Genomic DNA, 9111 nt, shown 5'->3' with positions numbered 1-9111 from the left:
ATCAAGAAACAAAGGGAGAAGATCCAAATCAACAAAATTAGAAATGAAAATGGAGAGATCACAACAGACAGCTCTGAAATACAAAGGATCATGAGAGACTACTACCAGCAGCTCTATGCCAATAAAATGGACAACTTGGAAGAAATGGACAAATTCTTAGAAAAGTATAACTTTCCAAAACTGAACCAGGAAGAAATAGAAGATCTTAACAGACCCATCACAAGCACAGAAATCAAAACTGTAATCAGAAATCTTCCAGCAAACAAAAGCCCAGGACCAGATGGCTTCACAGCTGAATTCTACCAAAAATTTAGAGAAGAGCTAACACCTATCTTACTCAAGCTCTTCCAGAAAATTGCAGAAGGCAAACTTCCAAACTCGTTCTATGAGGCCTCCATCACCCTAATACCAAAACCAGACAAAGATATCACAAAAAAAAGAAAACTGCAGGCCAATATCACTGATGAACAAAGATGCAAAAATCCTTAACAAAATTCTAGCAAACAGAATCCAACAACATATTAAAAAGATCATACATCATGACCAAGTGGGCTTTATCCCAGGAATGCAAGGATTCTTTAATATCCACAAATCAATCAATGTAATACACCACGTTAACAAATTGAAAGACTTTTTTTTTTTTTTAAGAAAAGCAGGACTGTTTAATGAAGCAAATAGGACATGTCCCGTTTCTACCACCAAGTGAGAAGTCTCCTGCCAAACCTGATTCAAATTCACTCATTTGTTTAATAAATGTTGGCTGCTGCCTGTCAACTGAAAAATGTATAGAATGTTTCCCTAAGTTCTGTCTTTTCAGAGAATTGCAGTACAATCCATGAAAAGAGAGAAAACAGTAATCAAGAAATACTGAACATTCCAAGTATTAAGGAAGCCCATGTCTTCCTTTGTAGAAAGGTTTCTAATGTTGAGCTAATCAGAAGCACAATTGTTCAGCAACTTTTTTTTTTAAAAAAGGCTTTTTAGAAGTTTTATCAAAAGGTTTTCAGATGGGACTTCCCTGGTGATCCAGTGGCTAAGACTCCATGCCCCCTATGCAGGGGGCCCGGGTTTGATCCCTAGTCAGGGGACTGGATCCCACAAGCCAAAACTAAGACCTGGTGCAGCCAAATAAATAAATAAATTAAGTTTTCAGATCTATTATTTCATTTTATTATATTTTTAAGTAGTATTGAGCTGTAACAAAATGAGACATGTAGTGAAAGGGAAATAGCCAGACTTCCATCTACGATCGGGTAGCTACACAAAAATTTTTCCAATAATTGAGCCTCTAACTAGACTTTGATATTTCTACTCTTAGAGAGACCTGGGTTTTGGTTTTGGCGTAAATTTATTCCTGAAAAAAAATTTTAATTTCACCATTGAAATAAAACAGTGATTTTGTTCCCCAGAACATCTATTCTATAAAGAAACTGAGCCTTCAAAAGATTAAGTGATTTGTCTAAAATTGCAAAGAGTAGAGACAAAACTAAGATTAGCCCCAAGTCTTCTACCTCCTGGTTTCCCCACTCACCATGTAAGTGTTTATGCATGCCTGTGTCCAACTCTCTGCAACCCCATGGACTATATATAGCCTGCCAGGCTCCTCTGTTCATGGGATTTTCCAGGCAAGAAACTGGAGTGGGTTGCCATTTCTTCTTCCAGGGGATCTTCCCAACCCAGGGATCCAATTCAGGTCTTCTGCGTCTCCTGCATAGCAGGCAGGTTCTTTACTGCTGAGCCTCTGGGGGAGCCCCATATGTATTTATAGTAATATGTAAGTAAATTTAATAAATCAAATGTTATTTTAATCTAGTAGGATAACATTATCTAAGAAGAATAACTTTTTAAACGAAGAAAACTTTTACAATGTTGCTATCTTGTTCTTGAGGTTGTTGTTATTTGTTTTTAACAATGTATATCAGTAAGAGATTACACAGTATTTGTATTTCAAAGAATTCATTAGAAAACATTTCAATATTTACACTCAACCAGAGATTCTGATATTATCTCACAATGAAAATGTTACTGAGAACTTGGTGCTACACTATGGTAAATAATACTTCCTATCCATGTAATATGAATCTTTAGAGAATGGATAGATTGTGAAAATAGCCATGGATTCTTCCCTCCCTGCATGCATACCCTTGTGAGGTGACTTTATAGATTCTCCAGATGGGACGATGGAGTGTTTCTCCACTCTTTTACTCTGGGCTTGGCCATGTGACTTGCTCCGGGCAATGTAACATCAACAAATGTGATGCAAGTGGAGACTTGAAAAGCACTTGTACCTTAGATTCAGCTCTCTTTCACTGCCTGGGGGCTCCACAGCCTTGTGGGAAAGCCTGGGATATTCTACTGGTGAGTGAGATACTAGTTGGTGTGACTCCCAGCTAAGAGATGAGCCTCCAAGACTACTGAGCTCCCAGCATACCAGGATACTGACCACAGATCCATGACTGAATCCAGCCAAGACCAGTAGAACTGAACTCAGTGCAAATTACTGATCAACAGACTTGTGAGCTAATTGAAGCCACTAAGTTGTGGGTGGTTTGTTACCCAGCAAAACCTAACTCATAGAGGGAAAGAGAACAGAAATCATCAGAGATAAATTAATGCTTGGTAAACAAGGCTAAACTGGAAAGAAAAGCATTTTATCCTTTTTATATGAAACAGGAAACTAAAGCACAGTGAAGTCCCACAACTTTCTCAAAGGTTTTCTTTCTTTCTTTCTTTCTTTCTTTTGTCACCCTGTACAGCATGTGGAAACTTAGTTCTCCAACCAGGGATCACACCTGTGACCCCTGCATTGGAAGCAGAGTACTGACCTCTGGACCACCAGAGAAGTCCCCGCGTTTTTAATATAATAAAGATTCAGTTCAGTTCAGTCACTCAGTCCTGTCGGGTCCTTTGTGACCCCATGGATTGCAGCACGCCAGGCTTCCCTGTCCATCACCAACTCCTGGAGCTTGCTCAAACTCATGTCCATCAAGTTGGTGATGCCATCCAACCATTTCATCCTCTGTCATCCCCTTCTCCTCCCACCTTCAATCTTTCCCAGCATCTGGGTCTTTTCAGATGAGTCAGTTCTTCACATCAGGTGGCCAGAGTATTGGAGTTTCAGCTTCAGCATCAGTCCTTCCAGTGAATATGCAGGACTGATTTCCTTTAGGATGGACTGGTTGGATCTCCTTGCAGTCCAAGGGACTCTCAAGAGTTTTCTCCAACACTACAGTTCAAAGGATCAATTCTTCAGTGCTCAGCTTTCTTTATAGTCCAACTCTCACATCCATACATGATTACTGGAAAAACCATAGCTTTGACTAGATGGACCTTTGTCGGCAAAGTAATGTCTCTGCTTTTTAACATGCTGTCTAGGTTGGTCATAGCTTTTCTTCTAAGGAGCAAGGGTCTTTTAATTCCATATCTGCAGTCACCATCTGCAGTGATTTTGGAGCCCCCCAAAAAAATAAAGTCTGACACTTTTTCCATTGTTTCCCCATCTATTTGCTATGAAGTTATGGGACCAGATGCCATGATCTTAGCTTTTTGAATATTGAGTTTTAAGCCAAATTTCACTCTCCTCTTTTACTTTCATCAAGATGCTATTTAGTTCTTCACTTTCTGTCATGAGGGTAGTGTCATCTGCATATTTGAGGTTACTGATATTTCTCCTGGCAATCTTCTTTCTAGCTTGTGCTTCATCCAGCCTGGCATTTCCCATGATGTACTCTGCATATAAGTTAAATAAGCAGGGTGACAATATACAGCCTTGACGTACTCCTTTCCCAATTTGGAACCAGTCCGTGGTTCCATGTCCAGTTCTAACTGTTGCTTCTTGATGTCTCAGGAGGCAGGTAAGGTGGTCTGGCATTCCCATCTCTTGAAGAATTTTCCACAGTTTGTTGTGATCCACACAGTCAAAGGCTTTGGCATAGTCAATAAAGCAGAAGTAAATGTTTTTCTGGAACTGTCTTGCTTTTTCAATGATCCATGGGATGTTGGCAATTTGATCTCTGGTTCCTCTGCCTTTTCTAAACCCAAGTTGAACATCTGGAAGTTCACAGTTCACATTACTGTTGAAGCCTGGCTTGATAAAGTTTATAATAAAGATTATGGCACAAAAAAAGCAAAATAGCTTATATACCAGCTGTGTTCCCATTACTATTCTGTAATTGTTTCAGATCACCTCCAGTATCTCTTCTGTTAAGTTTAATTCCCTACATTTTAACTTATTTTCTAATCTATTTACTTCTAAGATGTTTTGTCAAGTTTTATTTTATATTAAAGCAGTTCTTACTTATGTTTTTGAGAAATAAAATGCTGCAAGTACAGCAACTTTTTCTTATCATATTTATCTCTGTTTCTGTATGACTCAGGGAACCCAAAAAGGGACTTGGTAACAAACATTTATCTTAACAATTATCCTTACTACAATGGTGAATATCCCTCTTTTTATATTTTTATTTACCTACATATATATCTCCATAAATAATATATAGGATTATTTTATATATATTTTTAATATATACACTATAGGAGAGAAAAAAAACAAACTTTTCTTCTGTCTTCCTAGGTTTTGACTCAGTTCAGTTCAGTCCCTCAGTCATGTCCGACTCTTTGCAACCCCATGAATCACAGCATGCCAGGCCTCCCTGTCCATCACCAACTCCTGGAGCTTACTCAAACTCATGCCCTCGAGTCGGTGATGCCATCCAGCCATCTCATCCTCGGTCGTCCCCTTCGCCTTCTGCCGCCAATCCCTCCCAGCATCAGGGTCTTTTCCAATGAGTCAACTCTCCGCATGAGGTGGCCAAAGTACTGGAGTTTCAGCTTCAGCATCAGTCCTTCCAATGAACACCCAGGACTGATCTCCTTCAGGATGGACTGGTTGGATCTCCTTGCAGTCCAATGGGACTCTCAAGAGTCTTCTCCAACACCACAGTTCAAAAGCATCAATTCTTCGGCGCTCAGCTTTCTTCACAGTCCAACTCTCACATCCATAAATGACCACTGGAAAAACCATAGCCTTGACCAGACGGACCTTTGTTGGCAAAGTAATGTCTCTGCTTTTTAATATGCTATCTAGGTTGGTCATAACTTTCCTTCCAAGGAGTAAGCATCTTTTAATTTCATGGCTGCAATCACCATCTGCAGTGATTTTGGAGCCCAAAAAAATAAAGTCTGACACTGTTTCCACTGTTTCACCATCTATTTCCCATGAAGTAATGGGGCCAGATGCCATGATCTTAGTTTTCTGAATGTTGAGCTTTCAGCCAACATTTTCACTCTCCTCTTTTACTTTCATCAAAAGGCTTTTTAGTTCCTTTTCACTTTCTGCCATAAGGGTGGTGTCATCTGCATATCTGAGGTTATTGATATTTCTCCCGGCAATCTTGATTCCAGCTTGTGCTTCTTCCAGCCCAACGTTTCTCATGATGTACTCTGCATATAAGTTAAATAAGCAGGGTGAAAATATACAGCCTTGACATACTCCTTTTCCTATTTGGAACCAGTCTGTTGTTCCATGTCCAGTTCTAACTGTTGCTTCCTGACCTGCATACAGGTTTCTCAAGAGGCAGGTCAGGTGTTCTGGTATTCCCATGTCTTTCAGAATTTTTCACAGTTTATTGTGATCCACACAGTCAGAGGCTTTGGCATAGTCAATAAGGCAGAAATAGATGTTTTTCTGGAACTCTCTTGCCTTTTCAATGATCCAGCAGATGTTGGCAATTTGACCTCTGGTTCCTCTGACTTTTCTAAAACCAGCTTGAACATCTGGAAGTTCACGGTTCACGTATTGCTGAAGCCTGGCTTGGAGAATTTTGAGCATTACTTTACTAGCATGTGAGATGAGTGCAATTGTGCGGTAGTTTGAGCATTCTTTGGCATTGCCTTTCTTTGAGATTGGAATGAAAACTGATCTTTTCCAGTCCTGTGGCCACTGCTGAGTTTTCCAAATTTGCTGGCGTATTGAGTGCAGCACTTTCACAGCCTCATCTTTCAGGATTTGAAATAGCTCAACTGGAATTCCATCACCTCCACTAGCTTTGTTTGTAGTGGTGCTTTCTAAGGCCCACTTGACTTCACATTCCAAGATGTCTGGCTCTAGGTGAGCGATCACACCATCATGATTATCTGGGTCATGAAGATCTTTTCTGTACAGTTCTTCTGTGTATTCTTGCCACCTCTTCTTAATATCTTCTGCTTCTGTTAGGTCCATACCATTTCTGTCCTTTATTGAACCCATCTTTGCATGAAATGTTCCCTTGATATCTCTGTTTTTCTTGAAGAGATCTCTAGTCTTTCCCATTCTGTTGTTTTCCTCTATTTCTTTGCATTGATCACTGAGGAAGGCTTTCTTATATCTCCTTGCTATTCTTTGGAACTCTGCATTCAGATGGGAATGTCTTTTCTTTTCTCCTTTACTTTCTGCTTCTCTTCTTTTCACAGCTATTTGTAAGGCCTCCTCATAGGACCATTTTGTCTTTTTGCATTTGTTTTCTATGGGGATGGTCTTGATCTCTGTTTCTTGTACAATGTCATGAACCTCCGTCCATTGTTCATCAGGCACTCTGTCTATCAGATCTAGTCCCTTAAATCTATTTCTCACTTCCACTGTATATTCATAAGGGATTTGATTCAGGTCATACCTGAGTGGTCTAGTGGTTTTCCCTACTTTCTTCAATTTAAGTCTGAATTTGGCAATAAGGAGTTCGTGATCTGAGCACTGTCAGCTCCCGGTCTTGTTTTTGCTGACTATATAGAGCTTCTCCATCTTTGGCTGCAAAGAATATAAACAATCTGATTTTGGTGTTGACCATCTGGTGATGTGTAGAGTCTTCTCTTGTGTTGTTGGAAGAGGGTGTTTGCTATGACCAGTGTGTTCTCTTGGCAAAACTCTATTAGCTTTTGCCTTGCTTCATTCCGTACTCGAAGGCCAAATTTGCCTGTTACTCCAGGTGTTTCTTGACTTCCTACTTTTGCATTCCAGTCCCTTATAATGAAAAGGATATCTTTTTTGGGTGTTAGTTCTAAAAGATCTTGTAGGTCTTCACAGAACTGTTCAACTTCAGCTTCTTCAGCATTATTGGTTGGGGCATAGGCTTGGATTACCATGATATTGAATGGTTTACCTTGGAAGTGAACAGAGATCATTCTTTCTTTTTGAGATTGCATCCAAGTACTGCATTTCAGTCTCTTTTGTTGACCATGATGGCTACTCCATTTCTTCTAAGGGATTCCTACCCACAGTAGTAGATATAATGGTCATCTGAGTTAAATTCACCCATTCCAGCCCATTTTAGTTCACTGATTCCTAGAATGTTGACATTCACTCTTGCCATCTCCTGTTTGACCACTTCCAATTTGCCATGATTCATGGACCTAACATTCCAGGTTCCTATGCAATATTGCTCTTAATGCGTCGGACCTTGCTTCTATCACCAGTCCCATCCACAGCTGGCTATTGTTTTTGCTTTGGCTCCATCCCTTCATTCTTTCTGGAGTTATTTCTCCACTCATCTCCAGTAGCATATTGGGCACCTACCGACCTGGGGAGTTCCTCTTTCAGTAGCCTATCATTTAGCCTTTTCATAGTGTTCATGGGGTTCTCAAGGCAAGAATAGTGAAGTGGCTTGCCACTCCCTTCTCCAGTGGACCACATTCTGTCAGACCTCTCCACCATGACCCATCTGTCTTGGGTGGCCCCACACGGCATGGCTTAGTTTCATTGAGTTAGACAAGGCTGTGGTCCTGTGATCAGACTGGCTAGTTTTCTGTGATTATGGTTTCAGGGTGTCTGCCCTCTGATGCCCTCTCGCAACACCTGGTGTCTTACTTGGGTTTCTCTTACCTTGGGCGTGGGGTATCTCTTCACGGCTGCTCCAGCAAAGCGCAGCTGCTGCTCCTTACCTTGGACGAGGGGTACCTCCTCACGGCCGCCCCTCCTGACCTTGATCGTGGAATAGCTCCTCTCAGCCCTCCTGTGCCCGCGTAGCCGCCGCTCCTTGGGGTTGCTTCTCTCGGCCGACACCCCTGACCTTGGGCATGGGGTAGCTCCCCTCAGCCGCTGCCCTAGAGCCTTTATAACTTACCATGATTGAAAATTCTCAGTCATTTTCCTTTAAAAGATTATCTTCTAGTTTCTGTTTCCAGCAATCTGGTAAAATTTGGTGGAATCATCCAGGTACAGAACCTTTTTTAAAAAATAATTAATTAATTTCTTTATTTATTTGGTTGCTTTGGGTCTTAGTTGTAGCACTCAGGATCTTTGTTGAGCAGGTGGGATCTAGTTCCCTGACTAGGAATCGAACCTGGGCCCCCTGCATTGGGAGTGCAGAGTCTTAGCCCCTGGACCACCATGGAAGTCCCAGAATCCTTTTTAAGTGATGGATAAAATATAAGAAAAAGTATATTTCAAAAAGATGTATCTCTGCTGTGGAAAAAGTAAGGGAAAACAATCAGGCTGTGAAGCACTTGAACGCACTATTTCAAATCACTCAAACCAGCACTTAACCTGAGGGCATTTGCAGATCCCTGATGGCCCAGAATCTGAAGGCCAAGCAGAGTGAAGGCCAAGCAGGCGGAGTCGAGGATACCCATGAAAGTCAGAACCTTCACCTAAAAATGATTTTGTAAGTGGATTAACTAGAAAAGATATACCTTGAAAGAAAAGAGTATTTGCCTGTGTTGGTCTTGACTCTAGGTGAGGTAATAAGAGAGGACTGACAAGTCTACAGCATTTTAGCCCCAGTGTGTACTCACCCACCTTGGGGAGCCAGAGTCCCGTTATTTGTATGGCAAAAAAAGGTCCAAGTTGCATCTTCTCTAGAGGAACATATTTTAAATGTAGATCCCAAGGAATGCCAAAGTATTAATACTAAGTTTCAAATATACAGTTCTGTTAACACCTTGAGTTTAGCCCAGTGAAATCCATTTCAGACTTCTGACTGCCATAATTGTAAGATAATACATTTTGTTGTTTTAAGCTGCATTTGTCATACACCTTACATGCCTAATCCAGGCTCTCTTGAAGGATTCCCTGGTTTGGGGGTGGGATAAAGTAGTCCCCTGACGTGTCACAGTGTTCTGTCCAATTTACTGTAATTTGCA

Source organism: Odocoileus virginianus, chromosome 9 (genome assembly GCF_023699985.2).
Source record: "Odocoileus virginianus isolate 20LAN1187 ecotype Illinois chromosome 9, Ovbor_1.2, whole genome shotgun sequence".
In the NCBI taxonomy this organism is placed as follows: domain Eukaryota; kingdom Metazoa; phylum Chordata; class Mammalia; order Artiodactyla; family Cervidae; genus Odocoileus; species Odocoileus virginianus.
The sequence above is the reverse complement of the archived record's forward strand: the minus strand, read 5'-3'. Positions refer to the sequence as shown.